The sequence below is a fragment of the Lutra lutra genome, chromosome 2 (assembly GCF_902655055.1).
Source record: "Lutra lutra chromosome 2, mLutLut1.2, whole genome shotgun sequence".
Lineage (NCBI taxonomy): Eukaryota > Metazoa > Chordata > Mammalia > Carnivora > Mustelidae > Lutra > Lutra lutra.
The window spans coordinates 134,850,139-134,861,444 of record NC_062279.1 but is presented as its reverse complement, the minus strand read 5'-3'; the positions used below and the strand labels follow the sequence as shown (position 1 = coordinate 134,861,444).

Here is an 11,306-nt window from a genome sequence, read left to right as displayed (position 1 = left end):
GGCTCTTGGCTTTGGCTCAGGCTATGATCTCAGAGTCCTAGGATAGAACCCTGTGTTGGGCTCTGTGCTCAGAGGGGAATCTGCTTAAGGATTCTCTCCCTCTTCCCCTCCTCCTGCACTCATTCTCTCAAATAAATAAATGAAACTTAAAAAAAGAAAGAAAAAGAAAAAAAAACACCAAGTAATGCTAGTTTTCTATTTTTTTATTTCATTTATTTTGTTTTTTTTTAAATTTCATATGTTTTTTTAAAGATTTTATTTATTTGACAGCCAGAGATAGCAAAAAAGGGAACACAAGTGGGGGAAGCAGGAGAAGGAGAAGCAGGCTTCCTGCTGAGCAGGAGTCTGATGTAGGGCTCAATCCCAGAACCCTGGGATCCTAACCTGAACTGAAAGCAGATGATCAACAACTGAGCCACCCATGCACCGCGATAATTTTCCATTTTAAAAAGTGAATCTTGGGCACTTGGGTGGCTCAGTTGGTTAAGCAGCTGCCTTTGGCTCAGGTCATGATCCCAGAGTCCTGGGATGGAACCTCGTGTTGGGCTCCTCACTCAGCAGGGAACCTCTTTCTCCCTCTCCCTCTGCCTGCTACTCCACCTACTTGCGCGCTCTCTCTCTCTGTCAAATAAATAAATAAAATTAAAAAAAAAAAGAAAAAACTAAAAACTGAATCTTTACTTCATATCATATACAAAATTTGGGGGTATTAAATAGTTCTGTGTAAGAAAACAAAAAATTAGTAGAACATATGAATATTCTTCATGACCAAAGGGTATGGAGTATTTACTAATGTATCTGAAAACAAAAACATATAGAAAAAAGTATGATTAATTTGATTATGTTAATATTGATTGCTTTGTCTGAAAAGAAAACATTAAAAGAATAAAAGTCAAGTTCTTAGCTGGAAGAATACATTTGAAATTCATATAACTAGCTGAGAATTGGTACCTAGACTTCAAATTACCCTCTTATCAAGCAAAAATAAGATGGAAAATGCTAAATTGCAAAAGTGGCAAAATGTATAAACTTTGTTGAGGAGACTATAGAACCTATAAATACATGAAAAGAATTTAAACTTCATCAGAAGTAATGGGTATGTAAAACTTAACTACAGTTAAATATCTCTCATGCCCCCAAATTAGACAGTAATTTAAATGTTTGCCAATAATGGTGTGGTAAAGATATAGAGAAATAGGAAATCTTATATATTGTTGCTGGTGGAGGTGAAAGTTTTTATAGGCATTTTGGGGAGCAATTTAAAAATACTTATGGGTTGGGGCGCCTGGGTGGCTCAGTGGGTTAAGCCACTGCCTTCAGCTCGGGTCATGATCTCAGGATCCTGGGATCGAGCCCCGCGTGGGGCTCTCTGCTCAGCGGGGAGCCTGCTTCCTCCTCTCTCTCTGTCTCTCTGACTGCTTGTGATCTCTCTCTGTCAGATAAATAAATAAAATCTTAAAAAAAAATAAAAAATAAAAAAAATAAAAATACTTATGGAGTTAAATATGTGCATACCCTGTGACCCTCACCCTCTATGGCTCAAAATATATAACATAATGAAACTCTTCCACAAGTCATAGAAGAAAAAATATATATAGAAATAACTTTTGTATCAGAAATTTTTGCTAGAGCAAAACAACATTAATAATAATAAAATCCCAAACCAATGTATTTGGTGAAGTCATCCACTGGAAATTCACCTAGTGGTGAAAATGGTGAGCTTGATTTGCATTTATTAAGTTGGATAAACCTGAAGCATATGAAGTTGAAATAAGGGAATTTTCAGGAAGGCGTACAGTATAGGGTACTACTTATATGAAAAATTATGCACATTATTTAGAGACATGTATATAAGTAGCAAATGTAGAATATACATGGGAAGTTGAATTAAGGAGTATGGTTAGCTCTGGCAGGAGTGGGCAGTAGTAGGGTTGAATGTGAATGAGGATTTCAGCTGTGCTTATAGAGGTTTATTTCTTAGCCTGAGTAGTGGTTACCCATTGTTTATACTGTTTTATAATAACATTATATATCATAATATCTATAACATATATATGATAACACACATCATATATAATGATTTGTTATATAATTCCCTTTCTCATGCTTAAAATGTTTCAAAATAAATAATATGTAACAATGAAGGTAGGAGGCAGTGAAAGAGAGTACTGCCAAAGAGTAAACCACAGATTATGGTAATCTGAAATAGATACTAAAGTGGTAACTGGCCAGTCCTATACAACTAAATGCTGTGTTTGAGCCATAGCTCAAATTTTTTTATTCTACTTCCTATGCTGTATACTTCATCAAACATAAATATTTAGATGTCCTTTTAGTAACTTGCCCATTACACACATATATATATTTATTATTATTATTATTATTATTATTATTATTATTATTTTAACCAGGTAAAGCCCAGGGAATTTTGGAGATTTCAGGGATAATTGGGTCTGACTGCTCTCCAGGCAGTCACATGGTAGTTGTAATAAAACTGTTTTGTCTCCCAAATGATCAATTAAATCTTCTTTAAATATCTAGCATTTGAACACATGAAAATATGCCATGTCACTTTTTTTTTAAAGTATTCCAAATTTCATTGTTTATGCACTACACCCAGGGCTCATGCAATATGTGCCCTCCTTAATACCCACCACCAGGCTCACCCAACCCCCCACTCTCTTCCTCTCCAAAACCCTGTTTGTTTCTCAGAGTCTACAGTCTCTCATGGTTTGTCTCCCCCTGATTTCCCCCAACTCACTTCTCCTCTACATCTCCCAATGTCCTCAGTGTTATTCCTTATGTTCCACAAGTAAGTGAAACCATATACCACATCACTTTATCTCCAGGTGAAGCTATTTCATTTTATCTCCAGGTAAGGCACCTATCATGCAACCACTGTTAATCATTTCAGACTGGAGAAGAGGAGCACTTGGGTTTTCAACCCAGTCAACTTTGCCTCCCTTAACAATGTACAGGAATCCCTTAAGCATGTTGTAATTTCCTTTACCTTAAGGAATGACTAGCAGTACTCTGACTTCTCTGCTTTATCGGATTTTGCTAAACACAGAACAAAACAACCAATATGCACCAATACCCTGAATCTAAGCTTACATTCATCTTAGTTCTATAACCTGATGATTCAGTCTGCTATTCAAAATAAGGAAGGTGCTTCTTCTTGGGACAATGTTGATAGGCATTCAGAATGGTCCAGCGTTTGACATACCATTACAGAGTGTCCTACAATACAGCCTCTAACAAAACTAGGTTGTCCCGAACCCTTGGTAATATAATCGTTTACCTTTATACTTAGAAGGTTGGAAAAGCACCAAAATTCTCTTCTGGCATGTGCCCTAGCGACTTTGAGGAGTTCATGCTATAAGACCCGTAGTTTTTAAGAAGTTGTTTAAAATGGAAAAAAAAAATATATATATAATGTCAGCAGGGTCTATGATGGTTCCATATGTGCTAAATGTGTTTGTGATGGAATCAATCATGCTTTCCTTACTGAAGAGCAGAAAATCATTGTGAAAATGTTGCAAGCATAAGCACAGAACCAGCTAAATTAAAAAAAATGAAGATTTTTTGAGTAATTAAAAAAAACAAAAAGCAAAAGAAAAAAACAAAAGGAAAGTGGAAGTTTGACCAAATAGGCTGCCAATGCATTTCAAGGGTCACCAGGTTTCCAGATGAAATTTCCAATTTGCTATTGAATTTGTTCTTAGTCCTTATTCTTTAACTCCCAGCCTTTTCATTCAGTCAGTTCTACAATTATGCAGCATTACAGTTTTAGGTGCCAAATACTATATCACTTAGGAAACAGAAAACACAAACAATATGGGCTTAAATTACTTTTTCTCTCACATAGTACTATTTGAAAAAATTGGCAGCTCAAGAACCCAGACTTTCTGTGTTCTCCTCTGCCAGGATTAGCATGAGGTTCTAACTTTAGAGTCACAAGAAGTCACCTGTAATTACATCTATAATGCCCACATTCCATGCAGCAGAAAAGAGGACAGTCAACAGACTAACTGTCCTCTGTATAAGAAATCCCCAAAAGTCTCAGTTAGCAAACTTTACCTACATCTACATGACCACTTTCAGCTAAAAGGGAAGCAGAGATCTGTAATAATTTAGCTGGGCTGCCTAGAATAAAGTTGCATTTATACCATTCTGATTTTTATTAAAGTTTTAACTCCTTATCAGGGCTGTTTCTCTTTTTTTAGATTCCCCAAGGTATTTTCTGTTCTTGCAGAATGGCTTAAGTGTCATCATGGTGGTTGAAAAGGAGCAGATCATTGGTTTGCTAACCTTGAGGCTTTCACTCACCTCTATCTATCATCTCTCATACACTTGGTCAAGGGCATCCCATACATGTTGGCTATAGAAGTGTTCTATGCTCTGGGTTGTGTCAAAGTTCTGGGGTTTGCCTTCAAGTGACTTAGCATCATCTTGATTGTTTCTGAAGCTTGATGGCTTTCTCATTCAGTTCCTGGTAAATCAATTCAACCTGCCACTATCTGCAGGACCACAGGGCAGGCCCTCTGGTTCGCAGTGGGACTATCCAGGGATGTTTGTATCTTTTCAAAGTGCTGGGAAAGCTGAGCGCTAGAAATATAGTCTCTTCTTATCTAAAAATGTGTTGCTGTTTTGTTTAATGTGCTGCAGTTAAGCCATTGTTTTTGACTTAAGAACAATCTCCTGTCAAACACCAAGGTGCATAGCAGTACACTAAACATCCACTGATTATGAATTCCTTCTTGCATCCTATAGGAGTTTTTTTTGTTTGTTTGTTTTTGTTTTTGTTTTTGTTTTCATTAAATACTCACCTTTGTTTGATTCAGCCTTAAGGACTACAGCAAAATAATTTGTTATACTTTTCTCTTTCCTCTCTCCTATACTTTTTCTACCTTCTTTCTGGAAACAGAAGAATTATCTACTTTTCCTTCTTGTTAATTGGGAACTTGTTGACAACATATTCTAATTCTTTTTCACTGTATTTGTAATTGCTTTCTCTTCTCCATTGTAATAAATTATATGACTTAAACTTAGTGAGAGAGGGATAGCAAATGAATTTTTTAATGAAGAAAAAAATGTGCCTGTTTAACAATTTTTAAATATCTAATAGTAGTTAACCTTGGCCTTTGGACACTGTCCTGTATATGTAGACATTCATTCATCCTCAAACTCCTCATTCTCTCAAATCTCATAAGAAGAAATAATATAAGTCTTGTCTGCTCAGATCTTCATTATGTCTTAAAAATTTTGCTGACTCAGGAGTCCCTAGAATGCCAGTGTATTTTCTTCAGGCTGGTTGTGTTGCCTGCAAAAGGTAGAAGTCAACTTTTGCTTCAATGTCTACTGCTTCTTCAAGGGACTATAAATAAGTGAACTTTTGCACAATGGATTGAAGGAAGCAATAGAAAGGCAATTCCTTTCTGAGTAGCAACTGGTTCTTTCACACAGCACCTAAAAAGACATATTTCTTGCTATTACAAATAATATGAAACTTTCGGTCTATTTCCTGTCCACTAATGACGATTCATTCTTATCCTAAAAGGAAATTCTTTCATCATTTTCTGGCTTTCAGTTCAGTCATTCCTTATATTGACTAACACTGAATGATGATTTGTCGCCTCTCTAGTGTTTTCTCATTTTGGTCTCGGTCATCAAAGCATTATGTCAGTGTGTTAGGCGTATCAAACTAATCACTCTTTTGTTAGCTTTTCAGCTTAAAATCCTATGCTTACATATTAGTTAACACTTACAAAGCATTTGCAATGAAAAGACACTGTTCCTTGTGCCTTATCTGTATTTATCCCATGTAATACTTATAACAACCCTACTAATATCCTTAACTTACAGAATGCAAGCCTCAGGAAGAGAGAGGTTTAAGTAACTTGTTTAAAGTCTCATGGTTAGAAAGTAGTAACTAACCATCTAACCAGGATTCAATCCAAGCAGCCTGGCCCAGAATCTGGATTTAAACAGTAACCATATGGCCATTCTCAGGTTGATTATTGAATTTGATAAATTACATTGCCTAATCAAAGAAAGTTGCTGAACCTGAATGTTAGTGTAAAAGACCCTGGAAGGATGCATTTGCCAAGTAAGTTCTATGCGGGAATGGGAAGAATCATTTTGAGTGGTTTACTTCAAGCAACAAATCTCTGTATTTCTATGCACTGCTGGATTTTTCCTTAAAAATACATGACAGGGATAGGTTCAGAAAATTTCAAGATGGAAACTTATTTATCAGTCTTGAAAACATCAGTATGATTTTGACCTGTGTGCAGATTCTAGGAAGTGATATAGCTAAAATCTGCTTAAGTTATAAATGATAGAAGAGTATGTACCAATGACTTGATGAGAGAAAGAAATGGTTATATGAGTAATTAGAGAGACAAGAATATTTTATAAACAATTGTAAGGAGAAATTTAGACTACTCAGAGAATAAGGGGAATTAAGGATGCTAAGGAAGAAATTAGAGATAGGACAGAATGTGTGTAAGTGATAGAGGCAAATCTGCAAAGAGAGAATCTATTGGTATTCTGAGCTACAGCAAAATATGTGTCTACTGATTAGCAATTCAAGATAATTAAAAGTCGGAAGATTACAGAGTTTTCTTAATGGCGTGATGGGAGATGATTCAAGTGAGAAACAATTTTGGAGTGTGTAATGGAAGAGTGAAGTCACTCTTCAGTCAAGGCACTGAAAACAGGGAGCATTTGGGTATTTACTTTTCTGAGTGGTATGATAGAAGATACATTAGTCTCACTTTAATGTACAGAGGGATATGCTCTAAGGCCCTTATGGTAGCCTGAAACCACAGAGAGTACGGAATCCTACGTATACTGTTTTTTCCCTATATGTATATACTTATGATAAAGTTTAGTTATAAATTAGGCACCTCAAGGATTTAACAACAATAACTAATAAGATAGAACAATTACAACAAATTACTATAATGAAAGTTATGTGACATAGTGTATTCCTGTCTCAAAATATGTTACTGTACTGTTACTTACCTTCGTCTTCTTGTGATGATGTGAGATGATAGAATGCCTGCATATCCAAGTGAGATGAATGATAGAGACATTGTGATGTAGTGTTAGGCTACCATGGACCTTCTGATGATACGTAAGAAGGAGGATCATCTGCTTCCAGACTGTGGTTGACTTGGGGTAACTGAAGCCATTAAAAGGGAAACCACAGAGGGGCACCTGGGTGGCTCAGTGGGTTAAAGCCTCTGCCTTCGGCTCAGGTCATGGTCTCAGGGTCCTGGGATCAAGCCCCGCGTCGGGCTCTCTGCTCGGCAGGGAGCCTGCTTCCTCCCTCTCTCTCTGCCTGCCTCTCTGCCTACTTGTGATCTCTGTCTGTCAAATAAATAAATAAAATCTTTATTAATAAAAAAGGAAACCAAAGATAAGGGGTAGAGGGGCTGTGGTTATTCAAATGAGAAACATCTTGGCAGGATGGAGAGGAAAGACTGAATGTCACAAATGTTCTGAAATCAGAAAGCATTTAGTTTTCTGTTTGGGAAATTGGAGGGACAAATACAGCAAGTGGCAGAGTTACAAAGATGAATGTCACCTAAAATGACATTTTTTATTATAATCATTTCAGTTAATAGAATTTATAGCAATTTTAGCATCCAAAAAGCTATTAGAGACAAATAAATGTCAAATTGAAAGTAATGTAACTAATGTGAAAGGATGTGATTTTTCAGTGCTAGAGAAATCTACAGTTGACCCTTGGATAACATGGGTTTGACCTGCATGGGTTCACTTATATGTGGATTTATTTCCTTTAATGTTAAAAATCGTATTTTCTAAAAGATTACACAAAAGCTTAGAAAAGAAAGAAGGACGTCAACCAGTCCACATGAAAATCTGGGCTGAGGAAGGATAGAAAGCTGCTGAAAGATACTGGTAGCTGGAATGAACTGCAGAAACCCAGATAGCTGCTGGCCAAACCGAGCCAGCAGCCATGTTAGAAACACCAGAGAGGTGGTCCCAATCGCTGTCACTGAATTCCTCAGTGATCACACTCCTCACTCATGCAGGCAATGTGTGCAGATTCCAAGTCTCTACGGTTTGAGTGGGGAGTATAAAAACTCTGCATACCACAGTGTGTGTTGTGTTTTGTGTGTGTTGAATGTGTATGTGTTCATTCTTTTGACTCCCTTCTGGAGCTTGAAGGGAGAAGCTGTTAAAGTGTCTATTCTGCCTCTTCTTACAAATGCTACAGTTGCAGTCAAAGACATGCAAGTCCACTGAAGCACAAATTTCAAAGCCATCTGCTCTACATACAGTGTCAGTCTCCTGTTTCTCCAGGTCCTGGTGTTGCAAGGTGTTCAACAGCAGCTTGGTGACGCCCTCGAAAAAAAGAGTCACAGCCATTTCTAGAAGTCTCTAAGCACTCATGCTACTTACCCAGCTCCAGCCTAGACTTGGGAGTCACCAAGGTTGCAGGAGAAGCAGTGGTGGTGGAAGTGGAAGTTGCACCTGCTCTATGGCTGCCTCCCCACATCAATGGGGCCATGAGGGACTGCTGCCAGGGGCTAAGCCTGGGGTTCCAGTGGGCCTTGCAGGTCTTAGGAATGCTTCTGCCCTACTGGTTTGGCAGCTGTCCTGCTCCTCACCTACCACATGGTTCTTTCAGTAATTACATTTTTGGGGACATAAAGTTACACTGTGACTTTTGCCTAACCCCACACTGTTCAAAGGTCAGCTATACTCAGTAGGTGGTGTGCTGCGGTTCTATTTCATTAACATATAATGGAAGAATCATCATGACAATTTATCTTCTTTGTAATTCAGTATCATTAATTTAACTTTCTTTCCTGTACTTTTGTCTAAAGATTCTTTTTTTTTAACTTTAATAATATATGTTACTTAACCCAACATATCCAAAATGATATCTTGTAAACATGTGATTATTTTAAAATTACTGAGATATTATACATTCCTTTTGTAATTCTTTTTTTAATCTTCTTTTATAAACATATAATGTATTTTTATCCCCAGGGGTACAGGTCTGTGAATCTCCAGGTTTACATACTTCACAGCACTCACCATAGCATATACCCTCCCCAATGTCCATAACCCCACCGCCCTCTCATGACCCCCCTCCCCCCAGCAACCCTCAGTTTGCTTTGTGAGATTAAGAATCACTTATGGTTTGTCTCCCTCCTGATCCCATCTTGTTTCACTTATTCTTCTCCTACCCCCTAACCCCCACATGGCATCTCCACTTCCTCATATCAGGGAGATCATATGATAGTTGTCTTTCTCTGATTGACTTATTTCACTAAGCATGATACCCTCTAGTTCCATCTATCTAGTTCTGTCGCAAATGGCAAGATTTCATTTCTTTTGATGGCTGCATAGTATTCCATTGTGTATATATATACACATCTTCTTTATCCAGTCATCTGTTGATGGACATCTAGGTTCTTTCCATAGTTTGGTTATTGTGGACATTGCTGCTATAAACATTTGGGTGCACGTGCCCCTTCGGATCACTACTTTTGTATCTTTAGGGTAAATACCCAGTAGTCCAATTGCTGGGTCATAGGGTAGTTCTATTTTCAACTTTTTGAGGAACCTCCATGCTGTTTTCTAGAGTGGTTGGACCAGCTTGCATTCCCACCAACAGTGTAGGAGGGTTCCCCTTTCTCCGCATCCTCGCCAGCATCGTCATTTCCTGACTTGTTCATTTTAGCCATTCTGACTGGTGTGAGGTGATATCTCATTGTGGTTTTGATTTGTATTTCCCTGATGCCGAGTGATGTGGAGCACTTTTTCATGTGTCTGTTGGCCATCTGGATGTCTTCTTTGCAGAAATGTCTGCCCATGTCTTCTGCCCATTTCTTGATTGGATTATTTGTTCTTTGGATGTTGAGTTTGCTAAGTTCTTTATAGATTTTGGACACTAGCCCTTTATCTGATATGTCGTTTGCAAATATCTTCTCCAATTCTGTCAGTTGTCTTTTGGTTTTGTTAACTGTTTCCTTTGCTGTGCAAAAGATTTTGATCTTGATGAAATCCCAATAGTTCATTTTTGCCCTTGCTTCCCTTGCCTTTGGCAATGTTCTTAGGAAGACGTTGCTGCAGCTGAGGTCGAAGAGGTAGCTGCCTGTGTTCTCCTCAAGGATTTTGATGGATTCCTTTCTCACATTGAGGTCCTTCATCCATTTTGAGTCTATTTTCGTGTGTGGTGTAAGGAAATGATCCAATTTCATTTTTCTGCATGTGGCTGTCTAATTTTCCCAACACCATTTGTTGAAGAGGTTGTCTTTTTTCCATTGGACATTCTTTCCTGCTTTGTCAAAGATTAGTTGACCATAGAGTTGAGGGTCTATTTCTGGACTCTCTGTTCTGTTCCATTGATCTATGTGTCTCTTTTTGTGCCAGTACCATGCTGACTTGATGATGACAGCTTTGTAATAGAGCTTGAAGTCCGGAATTGTGATGCCACCAACTTTGGCTTTCTTTTTCAATATTCCTTTGGCTATACGAGGTCTTTTCTGGTTCCATATAAATTTTAGGATTATTTGTTCCATTTTTTTGAAAAAATGGGTGGGATTTTGATAGGGATTGCATTAAATGTGTAGATTGCTTTAGGTAGCATAGACATTTTCACAATATTTGTTCTTCCAATCCAGGAGCATGGAACTTTTTTCCATTTCTTTGTGTCTTCCTCAATTTCTTTCATGAGTTCTTTATAGTTTTCTGAGTACAGATTCTTAGCCTCTTTGTTTAGGTTTATTCCTAGGTATCTTATAGTTTTGGGTGCAATTGTAAATGGGATTGACTCCTTAATTTTTCTTTCTTCTGTCTTGTTGTTGGTGTAGAGAAACACAACTGATTTCTGTGCATTGATTTTATATCCTGACACTTTACTAAATTCCAGTAAAAGTTCTAGAAGTTTTGGAGTGGAGTCTTTTGGGTTTTCCACATATAGTATCATATCATCTGCGAAAAGTGATAGTTTGACTTCTTCTTTGCTGATTTGGATGCCTTTAATTTCTTTTTGTTGTCTGATGTCTGAGGCTAGGACTTCTAGTACTATGTTGAATAGCAGTGGTGATAATGGACATCCCTGCCATGTTCCTGACCTTAGCAGAAAAGCTTTAAGTTTTTCTCCATTGAGAATGATATGTGGTGGGTTTTTCATAGATGGCTTTGATAATATTGAGGTATGTGCCCTCTATCCTTACACTATGAAGAGTTTTGATCAGGAAGGGATGCTGTACTTTGTCAAATGCTTTTTCAGCATCTATGGAGAGTATCATATGGTT

General features: G+C 37.6%; 1 pseudogene; it reads left to right on the top strand.

The window, feature by feature from the left end:
* The first annotated feature begins 3,205 nt into the window (after positions 1 to 3,205).
* On the top strand, positions 3,206 to 3,569 carry LOC125094136 (60S ribosomal protein L34-like; annotated as a pseudogene).
* Positions 3,570 to 11,306: the final 7,737 nt, after the last annotated feature.